At 43.1% G+C, this 24272-nt stretch overlaps 1 protein-coding gene across 2 annotated transcripts in view; it reads right to left on the reverse strand.

Annotated features, from left to right (window-relative positions):
* LOC122544186 (immunoglobulin superfamily member 22-like) overlaps positions 1–24272 on the reverse strand; it is a 789994-nt gene that overhangs the window by 26461 nt on the left and 739261 nt on the right. The window lies entirely within an intron of this gene.

The raw sequence follows: 24272 nt of genomic DNA on the forward strand, positions 1-24272 counted from the left end.
TTGTAGGCCTGTCTACATACTGTGTCAGGAATCCCTCCTGCACGCACTGGACAAAAACTGACCCATCTATATTACTCGTACTGTAATGATCCAAGTCAATATTTGGATAGGTGAGGTCCCCCATGACAACTACCCAGCCTGTCTCACTCCTATCGAGAGCCATGTTTGCTATCCTTTCCTCTGGGATTATTCGGAGACCAATAGAAAATTCCCAGCACGGTGACTTCTCCTTTCCTATTCCTAACCTCAGCCCAAACTACCTCAGATGGCAAGTCCTCATCCATCGTCCTTTCCACCGCTGTAATACTATCTTTGACAAGCAATGCCACACCTCCCCCTCCTTTATCCCCACCTCTGACCCTACTAAAACATTTAAATCCTGGGACCTGCAACAGCCAATCCTGTCCCTGTTCTATCCATGTCTCCGTAATAGCCACAACATCGAAGTCCCTGGTACCAACCCACGCTGCAAGTTCACCTCCCTTATTTCGTATACTTCTTGCATTGAAGTATTCACACTTCAAGCCACTTTCCTGTTTACAGGCACCCTCCTTTGAAATTGATGCCATGTTCCTAACCTCCCTACACTCCAGGTCCTGCACCCTAAAGCTACAGTCTGGGTTCCCATGCCCCTGCAGAGTTAGTTTAAACCCCACCCAAGAGCACTAGCAAACCTCCCCCCAAGGATACTGGTGCCCCTCTTTCCGATTTAATAATATCATTCCTAAAGCAGGGCCACCAGAACTGTACATTGTAGTCCCGCATTGGCCTCACCAATGTATTGTACAATTGTGACATGATGTTTCAACTCTTGTACTCAAAAAGTCTGAGCAATGAAGGTAAGAGTGCCAAAAGCTGTCTTCACCATCCTCCCAACCTGTGACACACTTTCAAAGAACGATGCAACTGAACCCCGAGGGCTCCCTGTTTGGTAACACTCCCCAGAGCTCTACCATTAACTATGTAAGTCTTGCCCTTGCTTGCCTAAACAAAATGTATTAATTTACATTTATCGAAATTAAACTCCAACTGCAAATCCGCATCCTGTTATCCCAATTAGGGTGGCGGATGGCTCAATGGTTAACCCTGTTGCTTTATACTGACACGGACCTGATGCAGAAACATTCCCAACTCGGGCGACTGTCTGAGTGGAGTTTGCAGACTCTGTCGGTGTCTGTGTGGGTTTCCCCCGGGTGTTCCAGTTTCCTCCCACAATCCAAAGATGTGCAGGTTAGGTGAATGGCCGGGCTAAATTGCCCCATAGTGTTCGGGGATGTGTATGTTAGGTGCATTAGTCTGAGGTAAATGTAGAGTAGAAGGGGAAATGGGTCTGAGTAGGTTACTATTCGGAGGGTCGGTGTGGATGTGTTGGGCTGGAGAGCTTGTTTCTACACATAGGGATTCTTTGATTCTATGAATTTATCAAGATCCCTTGTAGCTGAAACTTTATTGCTGGAGCTTTGATCTCCAGCGTCTGCAGACCTCACTTTCTCCTCCAAGATCCCTTGTAACCTTAGATAACCTTCTTTAATGTCCACTGTGTTACCAATTTTGGATTCATCTGCAAACTGACTAATCATGCTTCCTAAATTCCTGAACCAAATCATTTATATAAATGACAAACAGCAGTAGATCCAGCATTGAGCCCTGCAGAAGCTCACTGATCACAGGCCTCCTGTCCAAAAAGCAACCGTCCACCAGTACCCTCTGACTCCTACCATCAAGCCAATTTTGCATCCACTTAGCAAACTATCCCTGATGCCAATGTGATCTAAATTTGCTAACCAGTCTAACATGCAGAACATTGCCAAAGGCTTTACTAAAGTCCATGTGGACAATGTCTAACACTCTACACTCATCTATCTTCTTGGTTACATAATTTTAAAAACTCAAACTGGTTTGTGGGACACAATTTTCCATGCACAAAACCATGCCGTCTCTCCCTAATCAGTCCTTACCTTTCCAAGTGCGTGTGAACTCTGTCTCTCAGAATCCCCTCCAGCAACTTATCCATCACTGATGTCAGACACACTGATCTATAGTTCCCTGGCTTCGCTTTCTCACAAGGTAAAACAGGATTCTGGCTGGATATATGAATTCGGAAAGAATCTTCCAAGTTAGTAAGCAGTGCACAGCTACTTGTCATGAGTGCTCTGATTACACTTTGGGTGTTTCTGGAATGTTCTTTGCTGAGATGAGGTCTAATACGAACAAGGATCAACAGGGATGTGGAGTAATAGATTGGTCAAGGCCTGCTGTACTGAAAAGCAAAGCCCTTTGGCCTACCGAGTGAGCACCAATCAAAAGCAAGCACCTAATTATTTGTACCTTACTTTCTAGCACCTGACCCATCATCAAGAATTCCTTGGCATTGCAAGTGCACATCTATAGACTTCTTCATGATGGTTTCTACCTCTACTGCCTTTACAGGCTGCGAGTTTTCACACACTCTGGATGACAAAAAATGATTCCTCTCACCCCTCCAAACCTCCAGCTCCTTCTATAAATCTGTGCCCCTCAGCTCCCCATCTTCACACGCAGTCATTAACCCATTCAACGAGGGGAAACATTTCTTTCCTTCTATTTTATGTATGCCCCTTATACTTAGATATCCCTGAATTATGCCGGCACCAAATGTCCTCTCCTTCAAGAAATATAAGCCCCTCAAGAAAAAAAAAGGCCCTCTTCTGACCTAAAACTCGCCAGCCCAGGCAAATCCAGGGAAATTTCCAAGGTATCCACCCCAGTGCAATCACAATTCTTCTATCATGTGGATTTCAGGACTGCATGCAATAATCTATCTGTAATTTCTCTACTCTGCCTTACTCGGCTAATAAGGATAAGCATTCTTAACCACTTATCTACCTGTCCTGATACCTTACGGGACAGTTGGACATGCACACCAACGTCCCCCAGATCCTCAATGCTTCCCAGGTTCCCACTATTCATCATGTATTTATACAGACCACAAACAGCAATGGTCCCAACATGGACCCATGTGGAGCTCCAATGGACACAACATGCCAGTCACAAAAGCATTCTTCGATCATCAATCTCTGCTTCTGGTCACTCATCGAAATCTGGCTCCAATCACCACATCTCCTCTGTACCTTTGCTATCTTTCTTGGATGCAGTACCTTATATATAAAAAAAAGGCTGTTGTCCAAATGCATTGCCTTGCATTGTGGGAAGGAATTGGAGCCAAGAAGAGGAAGTATTGTTGGAATCTATAAATGTATAACCTTAAAGTAATAAACAACTAAATTGCTACAAAGTCCACAAGTCTAAAAGTGGAAGTGAATAGTATTGTTGTTGAAAATTACTGTGATCTGAGAGGGGAAAATGGGCAGGGAAAGTAGTATCACAGTGCAAATTGGGCTTTCTGAGAATCAGCACATAAACTATGGCTGTCAATGCCTTTTCATACACTGTACAATCCAATAATATCAATCAGCTTTGCATCCATTGTTCAATATTTTAACACTTTCACTCACTGTCAGTGGTGCTGAATTGCTCCTCCTCACTTTCTCCTTTAATCAAGGTTACAGTTAGAGTGATTGGAGTGAGGTCCAGCCAGATCCTGTCTTCACAACCCTAAAATGGCTGGTGTTCATAAACACTTGGAAGCTCTACTTGATGTTCAGCAGATTTGACATTAATGATTGGGAGGAGCTCGCAATCAATTACTTAAAATGGTGGAGTACAGTGTGCAGTTTTGGTCTCCAGATCTGAAAATGTTCTGGTTGTGGGGAAGTGTGGCAAAGCTTTACTAGACTGATTCCTGGGATGGTGGGCTGACGTATGAAGAGAGACTGGGTTGGTTAGGAATATATTCGCTGGCTTTTAGAAGGTTTTTATCTAAATCTGTGAAAATGCAACAGGATTAGGTAGGGGAAATGCAGGAATGATGTTACTATCTTCAGGGACTCCCGAACAAATTTTCCCAGTCTAAGCATACGGGTAAGCTATTAGGATAGAGATGAGGAGAAATGTCTTCACCCAGAGAGTGGTGAGCCTGTGGAATTCTCTACCACAGAAACTGCTGAGACCAAAACAATGAGGGTGCTGAGACTCTTTCTGCTTGTCATCTACATTAATGACTTGCATGTGAATGTACAAAGTATAATTAATAAATTTGCTGACAACACGGAAATGGGTGTTGTTATTGATATTGAGGAGGGTGGTATCAGGTAGCAGTCTGATAATGGCCCACTGGTAAATTGGAAAGAGCTGATGGGATTTAGTGCTGACAAGGGGTGGCACAGTGGCACAGTGGTTAGCACTGCTGCCTCACAGCGCCAGAGACCCGGGTTCAATTCTCCGCCTCAGGTGACTCTCTGTGTGGAGTTTGCACATTGTCCCCGGGTGCTCTGGTTTCCTCCCACAATCCAAAAAAAAATGTGCAGGTTAGGTGAATTGGCCATGTAGTGTTAGGTGAAGGGGTAAGAGTAGGGGAATGGGCCTGGGTGGGTTGCGCTTCGGCGGGTCGGTGTGGACTTGTTGGGCCGAAGGGCCTGTCTCCACACTGTAAATAATCTAAACAAAGTGCGAGGTGATGCATTTGCGAAGGGAAAGATGTGCACACTGGATGGGAGTATCCCGAGGGAGTACAGAGGAACAAAGGGACCTTGCTGTGCACGCCCATGGATCTCTGAAGGTGTCAGCACAGTAGACAGGATGCTGAAGAAGGCTCGTGGCATGATTGCCTTTATTAACCTGTGTGTGGAATATAGCTGCAAAGCAGTCTTGCTATGATGTTATTAAATATTGGTTCGGCCTCAGATGGAGTAATGTGTGCAGTTGTGGTCACCATGCTATCAGAAGGATGTCATTGTATTGGAGAGGGTGCAGAGGAAATTCACCAGGCTGTACCAGCAACATTCAAGAAGCAGCTGAACGAATCGATGAATAGGAAGCGAATAGAGGGAGATATATCCTGTAGGTGAGGGCACTTTAGTATGGAAGGCTAAAATGTGTTGGCGCAGGCTTGTAGGGTGGAAGGGCCTGTTCCTGTGCTATATTGTTCTTTGCTGTTTGCTGCCTGGAACAAAAAGTGTCAGTTATGAGGAGAGACTGGAGAGGCTGGGTTTGTTTTCCTTGGAGCAGAGGAGGTTGAAGGGAGATCTGGTTGAGATGAACAAAATTAGGAGAGGCATAAACAGAGTAGATAATGACAAATTTTTCCCCACAGCAGATTGCCGAAGACCCAAGGGCATAAGTAGAAGGTGAGCAGTCAGTGGTTTACAGGAAACCTGAGAAAGATGTTTTTTCTCAGGTGGTAGAAATATGGAACGTACTGTCTGACAGGATGGTGTGAGCAGGTATTCTCACAACATTCAATAAGCCTCTGGATGTGTCCTTAAAATGCCAGGGCATTTTAGGCTATGGACCACATGAAGGTAAATGCGATTAGTGTCATTGGGTATTTATGAGTCAGGATAGGCATAGCGGGGAGGGGCTAAGGGCCTGTTTCTCTGTTGCACGACTCCATTCCTCAATTAATCAATGTTTTCCAAAAAACGTTTACAAACAAAGGACGGCGTGTTTGGAAATCACGTCCACAAGCGGCAGTGGATATTGAATTAATCATCACGTTGACCATGAGGAGAATAAATAACTCAATTTATTATAAATACATTCACTTTAACAAGATAACAATGATGATTTATCAATTACTAAAGTATTTTAGTAATTGCCTATACCCCTTTAAGGTCAAATGCACATTAATTCAGAAAGAACACAGAAGGCACACAGTTTGTCACAAATACTATGGCTGAGGAGGTGGGGTATTTGTAGCCAGTGGAAAAAAAAGTGGTTCTGTATCACTAATCTAAACCACAAGAGTAGAATAAGCCGTTCTCACAGTCCTCTTGGTTCTTATCGATGGTGTCTGCAAAGCGATGGGCATTCTTCACTGGTTGATTGGTTGGACCTGATGTCTTTCCTTTCCCTTTACATTTCAGAGTTCTTTCTTTCAGTGTATCTGTTTCTTTCAACGATAGAGAGTGGGAAACAGCGCACAGAAAAGTCTGGGACAGACTCAGCTCTTGGAGATTACCATTCGCATTTCACTCACGGAGTCTGTGTTAAACTGCAGCCAGACCAATCAGAAATCTGTTACTATGCAGAGCTTTCCTGAATTGATATCAGATAGCCCCAATTCTCCCGGACTCTCTGTCTCCAAAAAAGTAACATTATCTTATTTGCATCACTTAACTGTACTTGTTTTGTTTACACAGTGCAAAGTATTTGCATGCTTTAAAAAAATACATCATTTCATTTTGAGCGTGGACTGAAAATCAGAAAAATGGATGCTGTTATTAAAGAAAAGCATTGGAAGGATTGGTTTATGTGTAGCCAAATAGCAGAGGTACAACGGGGTATTGTATCAATCAGGAACTTCGTGCAGTATGGCATTGGTTACATAGAAATTAAGAATGATGTCAATCTGTGTATAGACTAGCAATAATTATCAGTGTCAATGCTGTGATGTATGAGTTTCAGGAGTATGCCAGGTATGGTTTTCTGGAGCAGTGTATTAATGAATCGACAGGCTGTTTGAGATTTAATATTATGTAATGATAAAGTGCCAGTTAATAATCTCATTGTAAAAGAACCTTTGGGGATGACTTGACCATAATATTATAGAATCCTACGTTCTTTTTAAATGTGAAGTCATTCAATTCGAGGCCAAGGTGTTAAACTAGAACAAAGGAAATTGTGAAGGATGATGGTCAAATTGGCTGAGGTGAATTGGGACTGTATGTAAAAAGATATGACAGTCTGTAAGCAATTTATAAAAAAAAGAGAAAATCAGCAGCAGGCGACTGAGATGGATGATCAGCAATGATCATTATGAGCAGATTCAATGGACTGACTGGCCTACTCTTTCTCCTACTTTCTGTATAAATACATATATAATTTATAGCAGCAAACACAGCCATTTTGACTCTGCAAAGGTCTCTTCATTAGCATCAGGAGGGGTAGTGCCTGAAACTGGGAGCGCTGTCTGATAGATTCATCAAGCAATGGCCTGACAGTCATGCTCAAAGGATCACATCTTAGAGACCATGCCCCAGCCACCACCATCACCATCTCTAGGTACATCCTGACCCACAGACAGGACAGGCCCAACAGGGGCTGCAGCACAGTAGGGACACAGTTGGGAAGGAGTTGCCCTGGGAGTCCTCAACATTGAGTCTCAATCCCACGAAATGTTGTAACATTGAGTCAAACCCGGGCAAGGAAGCTTCCTGCTGGTTCCCCTCTTCTGGCTGATGAATCAGCACTCCTCCATGTTTAACACTACTTGGAGGGAACACTGAGTGTGGGAAAGGGTGCAGCATGTATTCTCGATGGAGGATTTCCATATGTATCGACATTGGCTCAGCAGCGACAATACTGATTGATTCCTGAAGGCAAAGCTGCTACACTGGGTCTGCGGCAAATGGTGCAAGAATCAACAAAAGGGACAAATATACTTAACCTCACCCTGAACAAACTGCATGCTTAAGGTGCATCCATCCATGACCATATTGATAGCAGCTAGGACCCCACAGTACTTCTGGAGACAAAGGATACCCTCCATGAAGATGGCTGGTATCACCTATGTGCTAAATGAGATCAGCTTTGTATACATTCAACACCTCATGACTGGGCATCCATGAGGTATTGTGTGTCATCAGGAGAGGCAGAATTGCATCCCAATGTAATGTGCAACTTCAAGGTTTTGCATATCGCCAACTCAATGATCAAGCCAAGGGAAAGAAAAACACGGTTCAGTGAACAGCACAGGATGAGCAGCGCCAGGCATAACGAAAAATGAAGTGACCAAACTACCAAACAGGATCACTTGTCTGCCAAACATCATACGCAGAAAATGACAGTCAGGGTGAAGTGATTCTCCAACCAACCAATCAGATGTAAGCTCTACCATCCTGTCACATTCAGACATGGGTGGGAGTGGTAAATTAAACAGCTCAGTGAAGGAAGAGGCTCAACAAATATCCCCATTCTCAGGATGGTAGAGCCCAGCACATTGGTGCAAAGGATAAGCCTGAAGTATTCGTACCCATCTTCAGCTACAAGTGAAAAATGGATGATTCAACTTGACCTCTTCTAGTGGTCCCCAGCATCACAAATACCAGTCTTAAGCCAATTTGATTCGTTCCGTGTAACAGTCATAAATGGTAGAAGACACTGAATACTGCCAATTCTATGGGTCCTGACAATATTCTGGCAATTGTACTGAAGACCTGTGCTCCAGAATGTGTCTCTTCCTGAACCAAGCTTTTCCAGCACAGTTATGACAGGTGGAGTTAGTGTCGGATGGAGGTTATAATTTTAGTGGAGCCATTGGACAGAGATGCTGCTGCCCAGATTCAGCTGGTGAGTAAATGACCAAGGAAATACGTACATCCGCAGAGTGCCTTGCACACCCTCAGGGCATTCCATCTTGCTTCGCAATTGGCAAGGGCTTTTCAGAAGTGGTGACCCTGCTGTAACAATAAGAGAGGCAAGAGGTTAGTAAATGTGCACAATCGCAAACAGGAAGTCTGGGTTTTGTTTCCACTTTAACTGTTTGTGGGTTAAGGTAGGTACTGTGGGGGAGCATCCAAGCCCCTCCGCCTAATGTTTCATGTTCAACGCCACTCCACACCTTGAAATCCAAGGAATGTGCATTCGGAATGATTTGTGGCCTTTCTATGTCCCTCAGCCTTGCCTGCAGGAGGCACTATCTATGCAAGAGCCTGCTGTAAGCCAGGCTTTATTTCCAGCAGTGCTCCTCAGCAGTAGCCTCTGGTGACTACCTCTAGGAAGTATGTGCTTTGTCTGTCTCATACGCCCCAAGGCAAGAAAGGGCAGATGTTAATTGAAAGATGGGCCATGGCATCTGTTCTGCTTCAGAATTCTGCCTGTGGATCCATAGCATTGACCTGAGGAATTGCTGGTAAAACATCTTCATCCAAAGGACACTATGGCACTACCACGCTACTGCCTTCGCATGTCAGTTTAGATTGCATACAAAATGGGTAAGACTTGTCTCAAAACATTGGGACTGAAAGGATGAGAAGGAGTAGTTGATTGGTGTTGTTCTCAAGTTCCCCAAGCCTACATCTACTTGGAGTGGTTGATTATAGGCTCATAGAGATGTACAGCACGGAACAGGCCCTTCAGCCCATTGAGTCTGTACTGACCAAAGAAGAAACCATCTCCGATCTACCCTAATTCCATTTGACCCAAGGATATTCCAAGTGCTCATCCAGGTACTCTTTAAAGGTTTTGTGGTTTCCCACCTCAACTACTCTCTGAGACAGCACATTCAGACCCACCCACCACTCACTGAGAGAAAACAATTTTCTTACGTCCTTCCAAAATCTTCTGCCCTTCATCTTAAACTTGTTATTGACTCTTCAGCACAGCGATGCAGCCGCTTCCTACCACCCATCATGTACACCCCTTAGGCAGCACAGTGGCTAGCACTGCTGCCACACAGTGCCAGGGTTCGATCTTACCCTCAGGCAAATGTCTGTGTGAGTTTGCACATTGTCTCCGGATCTGCGTAGGTTTCCATGGGTGCTCCGGTTTCCTCCCACAATCCAAAGACCTGCAGATTCGTTGGATATTAGCCAGAGATGTGCTGCGTGGATTAACCATGGTTAATGTGGGATTATGGGGATGGGGTAGGGACCTGGAATACTGTAAGAGTGGGATGTTTTTCAGAGGCTCAGTGCACGCACTCTCTTTGAGCTGTATGGGATATTTCTACAGTGTAGGGATTCTACCATCTCTATCAGGTACCCTCTCAACCTTTTCTGCTCTAAAGAAAACAACCTGAGCTTATCCAGCCTCTCTTCATAGTTAAACTGTGACATCCTGGTGAAGGCACCCTCTCTAGTGCCATCACATTCTTCCTGTAATGAGGTGAGTAGAGCTGCGCACAGCACCCCAGTTGATCAGAAGAGACCCTTTGGAAGAAGACTCACCCCTGGACTCGTGGTGTTAACTCTGCTTTCTCTCCGTAGATACTGCAAGACCTGCTGAGTTTCTCTAGCAATTTCTGTTTTTGTTTGTTTCAGATTTCCAGCATACACAGTTCTTTGTTTCATTTCATCCATATATTCAAATATATGTAAGGCCCCTTTTGGAATACTGCATCCAATTCTAGTCTCCCTGCTATTGCAAAGAGTTGTTTAACTTTAGAGAGTGCAGAAAAAAATTACAAGGATGCTGCCAGGATAGTTTGAGCTATAGGAAGTGACTGAATAGGCTTGGAGCTGTTTCCCTGGAACGTGGGAGGCTTAGAGGTGACCTTATAGAGGTTTATAAAATCATGAGGGGCATGGATAGGATAAGGAGTCAAGGTCTTTTTCTCCAGGGGACGAGAGTCCAAAATTAGTGGGTCCAAGTTTAAGGGGAGAGGAGAAAGATTTAAAAGAGACCTGAGGGACAACATTTTCGTGCAGAGGGTGGTGGGTGTATGGAATGAGATGCCAGAAGAAGTGGTGGACGCTGGTACAGTTACAACATTTAAAAGGCATCTGAATATGTATGGGATGGGAAGGGCTTAGACAGATATGGGCCAAGTGCTGATAAATGGATCTGAATCCATTATTCGTAATTACAAAGATAAACGCACCTTTCCAAGTGTTCATAGACTGATCTGTGAGGAGAAAGTGAGTCATACACTGAGCTGAAGGTCCCAGAGGAAAAATAAAAGATATCATAGCCAATTCAAATCAGTCTCAACAGCAATAGTGTCTGAAATGATTGAAATTCAGAGAAACGTACTGTGTAGTTTGAACTGGACTGATCCTGATTTCCACATTATTTCTGTAAAGATAATTAATATACTAAATGTTAATAGTGTCACAACTGCATTGAAGCAGCTGAGAGTGTAACATGCAGTATGGAGACGTACTGCCTTTATTCTCATAGAATCCCTGCAGTGTGGAAGCAGGCCATTCAGACCACGGAGTCCACACTGACCCTCCGAAGAGCATCACACCCAAACCAACCCCCCTGTTACCCTATATTTCCCATGGTGAACCCATCTAGCCTGCACATCCCTGGACACCACGGGGCAATTTAGCATGGCCAGTCCACTCTAACCTGCATATCTTTGGACTATGGGATGAAATCGGAAATCCCGGAAGAAACCCACGCATTGACTGGGAGTATGCGCAAACTCCACACAGACAGTCACCGGAGGGTTGAATCGAATCTGGGTCCCGAACGCTGAGAGGTCACAGTGCTAATCTCTGACCCCCTTACTGACGTAATTTTTAAATCATTGTTTTGTTTTACAAATTTAAAGAATAAAGTAGATTCATGGAGTGGGGATTTAGAGAGGGATATAAAACTTTCAAGCATAAGAATTGTCATAGTCTCAGGTATGTCTCTTGGGACATTTCATTCTATGATTTACATATCCTGAACATTAACAATGTTGAAATGCAAGGACTGCTATCACTGTGCCAGATTTCCTCATTGCAAATTTATTCCACCCATTCCCTCTGTTGGAGGTGCTGTTGCACACTAGCCCTTGCTCTAGTCTACCCAGTCTCCAACACATGCAAGTCAATGAGATGTACATCGTAAGGATTTCTGGACTCACATCTTCTGCAGTACTGTGTGGACTTGTGGTTGCCCTGTTATAGGAAGGATATTACTAAACTGGAGATATTTCAGAAATGATTTATCAGGGTATTGCCAGGAGTGGAGAATTTAGATGTAAAAAGACTTTGGAAAGGCTGGGATGTAGGAGGTTGAGGGGTGACCTTACTGAGGTTTATAAAATCATGAGTGGTTACTTTAAATAACAATGGTCTTTTCCATAACGTAGAGGAGTTCCCAAACTAGGGGACATACATTTCAGACAAGAGGAGAAAGATTTAAAAAGGACACGAGGGGCAACATTTTTACATCTGTGTGGAATGCCCTGGCAGAGAAAGTCATGGATGGAGGCACGTTTAAAACGCATGAAAGACAGTTGGAGCGATATAGGTAAAACACAGGGACTAGCTCAGCTTGGGAACATGTTTGGCATGGAGTGTTTGCAGCTAAGGGTCTATTTCTATGCTGTAGAATTGAATGGTATTGAGTTTCTTGAGCATTGAACATTTTTGCATCTGTGTGGAATGCCCTGGCAGAGAAAGTCATGGATGGAGGCACGTTTAAAACACATGAAAGACAGTTGGAGCGATATAGGTCAAACGCAGGGACTAGCTCAGCTTGGGAACATGTTTGGCATGGAGTGTTTGCAGCTAAGGGTCTATTTCTATGCTGTAGAATTGAATGGTATTGAGTTTCTTGAGCATTGTTGGAGCTGCACCGATCCAGGCAAGTGGGGAGCATTCCATCACACTCCAAACATTGCCTTTTTAGATGCTGGACAGGCTTTGGCATGTCAGGAGGTGACCTACTCACTGGAGGGTTCCTAACCTCTGACCCAATCTTGTACCAACAGTATTTCTGTGACGAGTCCAGTTGAGTTTCTGGTCGATGGTGACCACCAGGCTGCTAATAACGTGGGATTCACCGATAGGAATGAACGTCAATGGCAATGTTGAGATACTTTATTGACTGGAATCATCCTATCTGCCTCATCCACCCCTTGTGTTACGGATCAGACCAGACCTTCTTAACATATATTAAAAAGGTAGCCTCGACCCTTAGGTTTTTTTTTTCTTATTTTAAAGGTAAAAGTAAAATGTTGTGTTCCTGATGCAATTTGATTAGTCAAATTACTCGACATCAAGCAAAATACAATTTATTCAAACACTATGAATAAAATATAACAAAAGAAAGCAGAACTTAGAATTATTTAACTCTGCTGGAAAACTTAACAGATTAATAGATACAGTAACTACTGATAATTAATTGTTCGAATATTATAACATCCCATAAACGTATCCTTTTGTAAAAAGAGAAATTCAGGCACAGATTCTCACATTATGAAGAGAAATCCCTGATTCCAGCTGTAATTGAGAGAGAGAAAGAGAGGAAAAAAGATAGGTTCTACTTCTTGAAAACTCCCATCACTCCTGCTGAATTTAAAAGCTATAAAGAAAATTAGAAATCTCTGTCTGTGAGAGCCGGTCACACCCATCAAGGCTGCTTTTATTGTTCCAACTTTAAAGAAAACCGCCAAGGAATCACACGCTATTTACATCATGATAGACTGCTCGGTGTCTCTTGTTCAATCTCTTTCTTAAAAGAAACTCGGACAAAACACACCTCACATTTGTGATTGTGATTCACAGGTCAGAAAGGACAAGCTGTATCTGGTAATAATCACCCATCCTCCTTCTTCTGTCCAATTATTTGAAATTTTTCTACTCATCACTGAAGCTCCTACTACTGGAAACAGTTTCTCAAGAGTTCTCTTGTTTCAAAAATTACAATAATTGCAATATCTCTTGATTAACTGATCAATAACAGTAGCGATAAAGTGAACACTTACTCGTCATTTACTGATGGCAGGAAGGTTTCGTTCATTGGCGTGCTGATGGTGCCACTCACTGTAGGTAGAATGTATCTTTCTGAAATCAATCCAGCAACAGGTGTGAGTAAACCAAGGAGGAAGAGAATTGGATTAATTAAATGCAGGGAATATTAGCAAAACTCAGCAGATCCAGCAGCATTTCTGTGAGAGAGAAAAACAGAGTTAATGTCCTGAGTCCAATATGGCTCCTCTTCAGATCTGAAGGATGTTGGAAATTAGAAACTTTTCAACATTTGTCAGCTCTGAGGTAAGGTCATTAAAAATGTTAATTCTGTTTCTCTCCATATTGCCATACTTGCTAAGTTTTTCCAACCTTCTCTGTTTCTGTTCAGATTTCCAACATCCACAGTATTTTGCTTTGTTTCAAGAAATTGCTGAGCTCACCTTCCTTGGCAAACTCTGCTCTCGTAAACATTTGAACCAAGCGAAGGTTGTCGTGGATAATAAGAATCTCTACCTTGTCTCAGTATTAGCCCCCTGATGTGTTAAAGGTAAAGGCTACCATCCATCAGATGCAGGAATAATCAACACTTGAACTCATGTTTCCATAGAAACTTTTAACAGGAACTGCTACTCATATCTCCAGGGATATATACGCAAGGTGGATGTACTCCATTTGTATTGGAATAGACTTAATACATCTTTTTATTAAAGTTGGTCAATAGAATACATGTAATTACAGACCAGTTACTGTCCCTGTTTTCATTTCTTGCACAGCCTCACTAGAATTAATGAACAACAAAAAACCTTCAAGGGCCAAACTTGCAAAGTTGAGCACGGCTGTATAAATTATCCCCCAGATGGGTACCCTCACAGAATTGTTCTGGAGCATAAAGTGGTTTTTCGGCCCATCATGTGAGTCCTGGTTCTCCTGCTCAAAATGCCAATCTCCTACCTTTTACCCCATATCCCTTGGCACACCAATGTTCCCTCTTGATTGCCTCCGGGGAACCTGCCTCCAGCACATTTGCAGGCAGTGCATTCCACACCCGAACTGCTCCCTGGATAAAAACGTCTTTTTCCAACATCCTCCTTGTTTTGCACATCACTTTAACCCTACAGGCTCTGACTCGTGTTACTTTTAGGAGCAGGAACAGCTTCTCCCTCTCTGCTGTATCTCGCCCCCTCATCATTTCCTTTCCTCCCTGCCCGATATCCCATTCTGATGGACGTGTTGACACAATTCATGGGAATAAATTGAGTTTTGTCACTCTATTCACTTACCCGTTTCTGTCCTAGATATTTTCTGGATTTTGAAGAGTAACACAGTGATACCCATGAGTTCTGTGATGGAGATGACGGTGGCAATCACAGCCACAGCTTTCCATTCATTATTGCTGCAGCTATCTGACTGGGTGTATACTGCAAAACATAAACAGCTACGTACGTCAGTGTCCTCATTGCGCTTGCTCATTTTCACGTGACCTGTCAAACCTTAGAACATAGAACAATACAATGCAGCAGAGGCCCTTCAGCCCTCGATGTTGTTCCGACCTGTGAATTAATCAAAGCCCATTCTCCTACACTATCCCATCATCATTGACGTGCTTATCCAAGGATAGTCTAAATCTCCCTAATGTGGCTGAGTTAGCTACGTTGGCAAGCATGGCATTTCACACCCTTATCACTCTCTGAGTAAAGAACCTGCCTCTGACATCTACCTTAAATAAAACACCCCTCGTTTGTAGCTATCCCCCTCCGTATAAGCTGATGTCATCATCCTAGGAAAAAAAACTCTCTAGCCTATCTATTCCTCTGATCATCTTGTATGTCTCTATAAAATCCTCTCTTAGCCTTCTGCTTTCCAATGAAAAGAGACCCAAGTTTCTCAGCCTTTCCTCATACGACCTTCCTTCCAGAAAAGGGAACATCCTGGTAAATCTCCTCTGCACATTTTCCAATGCTTCCAAATCCTTCCTGTAATGGGGCGACCAGAACTGTACACAATATTCCAAGTGCAGCCGCACTAGATGTTGTATAGTTGCAGCATGATATTATGGCTCTGGAACTCAATCCCTCTCCCAATAAAACCTAACACACTGTATACCTTCTTAATAGCACTCTCAACCTGAGTGGCAACTTTGAGGGATCTATGCACCTGGACTCCAAGATCTGCCTGCAAATCCACACTACCAAGAATCTTTCCATTGTCCCAGTATTCTGCCTTTTTGTTGTTTTTCCCAAAGTGCATCACCTCACATTAATTTGCATTGAACTCCCTTTGGCACCTCTCAGCCCATTTCTGCACTTTATCCAAGTCCCCCTGCAACCTGCAACATTCTTCCACACTGTCCACTACTCTACCGACTTTAGTGTCTAACTTACTAACCCATCCACCTATGCCTGCATCTAAGTCATTTATAAAAATGACAAGCAACAGTGGTCCCAAAACAGATCATTGTGGCATACCACTAGTAACTGGACTCTAGGCTAATATTTTCCATCAACGAACACTCGCTGCCTTCTTGCAGAAAGCCGGTTTCTAATCCAAACTGCTAAATCAACCTCAATACCATGCCTCTGCATTTTCTCCCACAGCCCACCACATGGAACCTTATAAAAGGCTTTACTGAAGTCCATGTACACCACGTCAACTGCCCTACCCTCATCCACATGCTTGGTCACCTTCTTAAAAGGCTCAATGAGGTTTGTGAGACATGACCTGCCCTTAACGAAACCATGTTGACTGTCTGCAATCCTATTTCTTATAATCCTTTCCAAAACTTTTCCTACAACAGACGTAAGGGCAAGGGCACTACATTTGCAATCCGCAGTCTTCTGGGCATAGAGTTATAGAGATGTACAGCATGGAAACAGACCCTTTGATCCAACCAGATATCCCAACCAAATCTAGTCCCACCTGCCGGCACCCGGCCCATATCCCTCCAAACCCTTCCTTTTCATATACCCATCCAAATGTCTCTGAAATGTTGCATCTGAACCAGCTTACACCACTTCCTCTGACAGCTCATTCCATACACCAACCACCCTCTGTGTGTAAAAGTTGCCCCTTAGGACTCTTTTATATCTTTCCCCTCCCACCCTAAACCCATGCCTTCCAGTTTTGGACTTTGCCTACTTACCCTATCCATGCCACTCACAATTTTGTAAACTTCTATAAGGTCACCCCTCAGCCTCTGATGCTCCAGGGAAAGCAACCCCAGCTTGGTCAGTCTCTCCCACAGCTCAAATCTTCCAACCCTGGCAACATCCTTGTAAATCTTTTCTGAACCCTTTCAAGCTTCACAACATCTTTCCGATAGGAAGGAAACCACAATTGCACGCAATATTCCAACAGTGGCCCAACAAATGTCCTGTATAGCCGCAAAATGAATTCCCAACTTCTGTACTCAATACTCTGACCAATAAAGGAAAGCTCTGGTACTAAACCTGCAGACAATAATGACCCAAAGATCAAAGCCAAAGGCTCCAACACCTCCTCCCTAGCTTCCCAGAGAATCTTCGGATAAATTCCATCTGGCCCAGGGGACTTATCTACTTTCACTCCTTCTAGAATTGATAACACCTCTTCCTTACTAACTTCTTTACTAACTTCCTTACTAACTATTTCATTATTCTCCTCAACAATATTCTCCTTTTCCTGAGAGAAAACCAATGAGAAATATTTGTTTAGCACCTCTCCGATCTCCACAGGGCCCACACACAACTTCCCCTTCTGTCTTGACTGGCCCTATTCCAACCCTAGTCATCTTTTTATTCCTCACATACCTGTAGAAAGAGATCACACAGTTACTGCAGAGGGTTATCATTGGGAGCAGAATCTTGATCAGTCCCATGTTCCCAAAGAGATACAACGCTGGTATTTACCTGGAAATGCGAAAAATTGCCTAGATGTACCAAAATCAGAACAAATCCAACCCCAGCAGCCTCCTCATGATCACCAGCAGAGTGGTTTATGTGTGGCAGTGGCTAGCAAGTGGCATTTATAGAGTCATACAGCACGGAAACAAACCCTTCAGTCCAACTCATCCAGGCAGACTAGACATCCCCAATCTGACCTAGATCCATTTGCCAGCACTTGGCCCATATCAACCTAAATCCTTCCTATTCATGTTGCCATCCACATGCCTTTTAAATGTTGTAATTGTGCCAGTCTCCACCACTTCCTCTTGCAGCTCATTCCATACACGCATTACACACTGCTTGAAAAGGTTGCCCCTTATGTCCTTTTAAAAATATTTTCATATTTTAAAAATATGAAAACTTCATATGCTTTTACATTTTCCATGGCATTTAGAAGACTAAGAGGCGATCTTATTGAAGTCTTCAAGACATTAACAAGAAACGTCAGGGTCGATTAAGATTAATTATTCTCAATGGTTGAGGATTCTAGAACTACATGGCATAGTTGGACAGCATTAAAATAAAATGAAAAGCACGCAATATGGTGAAGATTAGTGGGAAGCCAGCGGATTGGGCATTCTTTTAAAGGCATCAGAGGATAATGAATAAAACAATAGGGGAGGAGAAGATAAACTCAGGGTGAAGTCGTGATATTAAAAAAAATGCACGAGTTTTGTTAGCAATATGACAGGTAAGAGAGAGTTAAGAGTGGACATTGGGCAGCTGGAAAATGAGGCTGGAGAAGTTGGAAAGGGGGACAAAGAGGTCGCAGAGGAACTGAATAGGTATTTTGCATTTTCACAGTGGAAGACATCAGTAAAGTACCAGAATTACGAGCGTCAGGGGTCAAGGGTGAGTGAGTTGGATATCACAAGAGATAAGATGCTGGGAAGGTGGAAAAGTGGAAAAATTACTGGACCAGATGGACTACAACTTAGTGTTCTAAAGAAAATAGCTGAGGTGATTGCAGAGAAATCATTTGAGTCATGGATGGTCCCAGAGGACTGGTTAATGAGTAATGTAAAACACTGCTTAAAAAGGGAGGGAGGCAAAAGACAGGAAACTGTAGAGAGGTGAGCCTGACCTCAGTTATTGGTAAGATTTTAGAGTCCATTATTCAGAATCAGATTGCAGAGTACGTGGAAGTCCCTGGTAAAATAGGGTGGGTTCATCAAGGGAGGTCATGCCTAACAAACCTGTATCTTTGTGGAGCAGAGAAACCTTGGATTGATATTTTCAAGTGGGTAAAACATCTCTAACATAAAGGTTGACTGAGGGAAAGGAAAATGAAGAGAGAGTGAGAGCATGCTGGAAAGTCTTCTCCAAGGTTCTGGGTACTCAGGGAGAAACTGACCTCAAGCATGTTCCAGTAGAGAGGGAGAGAGAGAGAAGGACTCAGTGGTCATTTAAACTGTTGCCCGTGTGTTGCCCTCCCTCTCAACCCTTTCCCCGGAGCCAGGTAATGATATCTGCTTGCAGCGTTTACCCAATCTCCTTTTAGAATCGACTTCACAAATCAGTCTGCCAATCGCTCCATCCTCCCCTCACCACCCCACCCCCCAAAAAGTTAACTTCTTTGATTAATGGTGAAACTCTCTCATCTCACCAGGTCGTCAGTGATGGTAAGCTTCATCATTTCATGATGTCTTGGATAAAGAAAACATGCTTCTTACTCACCAAACACAGAAAGGATTATTGTTGTATCTGCTACAACACCAGTCAATGAGTTCATGGTAACGCTGCACTGTCTGAAGCAGTCACTGATTTGAGCAGGAGAGAGCCATTAATTAATAAGAACTCCACCCGCCCGAGGTAAACATTATTAATGTCTGCTGTTTTGTTAATCCACATAAGTACATCTGATCCGTTGTGTTTCCAAGATCCACTCCTCACCCTCTCCGACGGTCTCACTGACAGGAGCACAGGGTCTCTGACTGCTGCATTAATCCGCCTCTCACTCACTGAGATGGTCAAAGCCTCAGAGTCAACTACAAGGGGAAGAAAAATCCCAGGTTAATGTTCAGCCAGTTTAACTCCAAATGGAGACAGGGAAAGACTGTGAAACCCTTTGTATTTAACATATCCTCACCAGCACCCCCGCCCACCCCACAGTCTTCCTGCCTCAGCCTCAATACCAACATGAGAAATTCACTCTCACCAAGAGATAGTGACCAGACAGTAATGGCAGTGAGTCAGGTTCTCACCATCCTGTGAGAACAGCGTCGGTCCCTGTACTAAATGATGTCCAGCCAGCAGTCCCTGGTCAATGAACCAGGTTAATTTTTAACTAAAGCAAACACGGCTCTGAATTGGGTCAGAGTTATTTCACTGCAAGGACTGGGTGAGAATTAGAATATTAATGTAGTGACTCTCCAGTTCAACATCTGGAGCTGACAACACGAGTAGTGAAGTAGTGTATAAAACTTTCACCAAAAGCGGGCAGAATGTTGATATATGAGCACTGCTCAGGCAGTTCAATATAGGTTTACAAGAATGACACCTGGAAATCAGGAGTTGAGTTTTGAAATGAGACGACACAAATTAGGTTTGTTTTCTCTTGAACTTAGAAGTGATCTTATTGAAGTTCTCAAGGTATTAAGAGGAAAAGACAGGGTAGTCAAAACAACACTATTTCCACTGTTTGAACATTTTAATCGAAGGAGCAGAGCCTAACAATCAGGACCAGAACATTCAGGAGAGTTGTGAGGTAGCATTTTCACTCACAATGAGTGGGAAAGGTTTGGAACTCTCTTCCAAAAATTGTAGCGAATGCTGAATCAGTTGCTCATTTTAATTAATTAATTTATTTATTAGATTCCCTACAGTGCGATATATTTTTGTCAAGCCAAAGATAATGAGAAATATGGAACTAAGCCGGTGTATAAAGTTAGGTCACTGATTGACCGTGCATTCATTTAATAGAGTAACAGGCTAGGGGCTGAATGGTTGCCTCCTGTCGCTATAGTCGTAAGTGAACTCAACAATGTAGTATTTGTTCTGCCACTATCTGATGGGCATTAACTAATGGAGAATCTTTCTTCCTGTTTTTCTGCTTTTATCAGTGCACTGCAATGGTAGGGCCTTGGGTAGTGTTGTAGAACACAGAGAACTAAAGGGTTAGGTACATTATTCTTTGAATTTTGCATCACTTGTAGACAGGGTGGTTAAAGAGGTGCTTAGCACAGTGGGGTGGCACAGTGGCTCAGTGATTAACACTGATGCTTCACAGCTCCAGGGACCCGGGTTCAATTCCTGCCTTGAGTAGTTATCTGTGTCATTCTCGTATGTTGTCCCTGTGTCTGCATGGGTTTTCTTCAGGTGCTCCAGTTTCCTCCCAAGAGTTTGCATGTTAGGTAAATTGGCCATGTTAAATTGCCCATAGTATTCAGGGATGTGTAGGCTAGGTACATTAGTTAGGGGAAATATAGTGTAACAGGTGTTGGGGAATGGGTCTGGGTGGGATACTCTTCGAGGGTGGTTTGCGCCTAATGGCCTGTTTCCAAAATTTAAGATTTATAATTTACATTTCCTTCACCCTTCATTGCTCATTCATTTGAGTGTAGGAGTTGGGAAGTCAAGGCTGTACCAGACATTAGTGACGCCTGTCACAGCACTGTGTTTAGTTCTGGTCGCTCTGTTAAAGGCAGGATATTATTAAACTCGGCAGGGTTTGGAGCAGACTAACCAGGGTGTTTCTAGGTTTAGAAGCTATGCACTATAAAGTAAGGCTGGGACAATTCTCATTGAAACAGGAGGTTGAAAGATGCCCTTATAAAGGTTTAAAAATCATGAGGGGTATAGATAGGATTAATGATAGGTGTCTTGTCCCTAGTATGGGTAATTTCAAGACTAGGGGATATACTTTTAATGTGAAAGAAGAAAGATTTAATGAATTCATGAGAAGAATTTTTGTTGCACAGATAGTAGGTCGAGTGTGGAATGAACTTCCAGAGGAAGTCGTGGATGTAAGTACAGTTACAACAGTTAAAAGGCATTTAGATAATAACATGAATAGAAAAGGTTTGGAGGGCTACAGACTAGGAGCAGGCAGGTGGGATTTGTTTAATTTGGGATTATGGTCAACATGGACTGGTTGGACTGAAGGATTTGTTTCTGTGCTGTATCACTCAATCACTCAGATGCACTGACTGCTTGGAGAGAAGAGCAAACAAAGCACAATTGATTTTGCACTTGTTTTCCTCCATATGATATTGTCGCTGACACTGGTTAATGATATAAGAACGAAAAAAACCCACACTGCTATTTATATCCAACAATATCTGATCTGGCTCACCAACCAGGAAATGGTCTCACTCAGCGTGGCAGGGCCATTCCCAGAATTGCTCGAATGTGCCAAGTTTTTGATTCAAGGCACATAGTTCATGGGTCGTATGTGATCGACCAGAAATTGCTTTGGGATGTCATGTGTGTATTTTACTCAGGCTGTGTGTTCCACAATCTCATGTTAAGAGGGACAATTTTGATAAAAAAATTAATTGTTAATTGATAGTCACGCCATACAAATTGGGATCCACTGACAGGCTTTTAGGAGCAGGTCAGAGCAGCACAAGAGGTTGGAAAAAGAATCCAGAAATGATGAAGAGTCACTGGACTGGAAACGTTAATTCTGCTTTCACCTAACAGTTGCTGCCAGACGTGCTGAGTTTCTCCAGCAACTTCTTTTTTTTATAAATAAGGAACCCAGAGAATTTGGCTTGTGTGCAGGAGACAAGAATCAGAGAATTCTTACAATATGGAAGCGAGACTTTCAGCCCATCAGGTCCTCACTGAAGAACACCCCACTCAGACCCACCTCCTATCCCATCCCCATAACCCACCTAGAATACACATCCCTCGACACTATGGGGCAATTTGGCATAGCCTGCACATCTTTGCAATGTGAGAGAAAATCCACACATACACAGGGGGAATGGCAAATTCCACACAGATAGTGATCCAAGCCTGGAATCAAACTCGAGTCCCTGGTGCTAAGAGGTAGCAGTGTTAACCTCTGAGCCACTATGTTGGCTGAGTCCATGAACTGGTGATATCAAATGTGCCATGAAACAGGTCTAGATGAGGGACTGATTTTTCTTCTGAATTTTGTGTTCATTGGTGACGTCCTACCTTGGAATAATTACAGTGCAGAAGGAATTAATTCCTGTGATCAAAACTAGCTCTCCGAATGAGCATTTTACACTGTGTTATTTTTGTATCCTCACGCTGTAATCCTGCACCGTTCCATTTCAAACAATAGTCTCACTTTTTAATGTTTTGTTGAAATGTGCCTCCGTCATTCTCTCAGGCAGTGCATTCCAGACCCAGCTACCTACTGCCCAAAGAAATCTTTCTCACATGACTTACATTTGCTTCATCCAGTACTTTAAAGCGGACTTGGTCTCAAACCCATCATGAGTGGGGAGTTTCTTCCACGCTACCCTGTCTGACCACACTCCTCACGATATTGAATACCTCCATCTAAACTTCTATTGAATACCTCTATTTATGCTTCAATTGAATACCTATGTCAGCACATTTATTGAATACCTCTATCTGTACCTCTATTGAATATCTATCTATGCCTGTATTGAATACCTTTGTTTATACCTCCACTGAATACCTCTATCTATAACTCTATTGAATACCTCTATTGAATACCTCCATCTATATCTCCATTGAATACCCCTATTTATACCTCAATTGAATACCTCTGTCTGTACATTTAATGAATACCTATTTATTCGTCAACTGAATACCTCTATCTGTGCATTTATTGAATACCTGCCTATACCTCTATTGAGTACCTCTATCTATTCCTCTATTGAATACCTCTGTCTATGCTTCTATTGAATATCTCTATCTATACTTCTATTGAATACCTCTGTATGTACATTTATTGAATACCACTGTCTATACCTCTATTGAATACCTCTATTAGATTAGATTACTTACAGTGTGGAAACAGGCCCTTCGGCCCAACAAGTCCACACCGACCCGCCGAAGCGCAACCCACCCATTTCCCTACATTCACCCCTTACCTAACACTATGGGCAATTTAGCACGGCCAATTCCCCTGACCAGCACATCTTTGGACTGTGGGAGGAAACCGGAGCACCCGGAGGAAACCCACGCAGACACGGGGAGAATGTGCAAACTCCACACAGTCAGTCGCCTGAGGCGGGAATTGAACCTGGGTCTCTGGCGCTGTGAGGCAGTAGTGCTAACCACTGTGCCACCGTGCCGCCCACTATATATATATACCATTGCTGAATAGCTTTGTCTGTAACTCTCTCTATATCTCAATTAAATATCTCTATCAAATCTCCTCCAGGTCTTCTCCAAGAATAAATAAAGAAGTACTACCTTCTGGAATCTATTTTAATAACTAACGTTATTAAGGGTAGGGTCCTGAAGAGTGATGCTAAATAAGGAGACGTTGGAATGCAGGTTCATATTTCATTGAATCTGGAGTCAAAGATAGACCGGGAAGTGAAGAAAGCATTTGGTATGCTTGACTTTATGGCCAGTGCAATGAGTATAGGAGTTGGAATGTCATGTAATAGCTATACAGGACATTGGTGAGGTCACTTTTGGAATATTGCATTCCGTTCTGATCTCCCTGCTCTTGGAAATATGTTGTGACATTTGAAAGGGTTCAGAAAATATTTACAAGCATGTCGCCGGTGTTGGAGGATTTGAGCTGTAGGGAGAGGCTGAATAGGCTAGGGCTAATGTCCCTGGAGCATCAGAGGCTGAAAGGTGACCTTATAAAGGTTTATAAAGTCATGAGGGGCATGGATAGGGTGAAGATTCATGGTCTTTTCCCCTGGTTAGCAGAGTGCAGAACTAGACGACATAGGTTCAAAGTGAGACTGGAAAGATTTAAAAAGGATCTCAGTGG

Source organism: Chiloscyllium plagiosum, chromosome 47 (assembly GCF_004010195.1).
Source record: "Chiloscyllium plagiosum isolate BGI_BamShark_2017 chromosome 47, ASM401019v2, whole genome shotgun sequence".
Lineage (NCBI taxonomy): Eukaryota > Metazoa > Chordata > Chondrichthyes > Orectolobiformes > Hemiscylliidae > Chiloscyllium > Chiloscyllium plagiosum.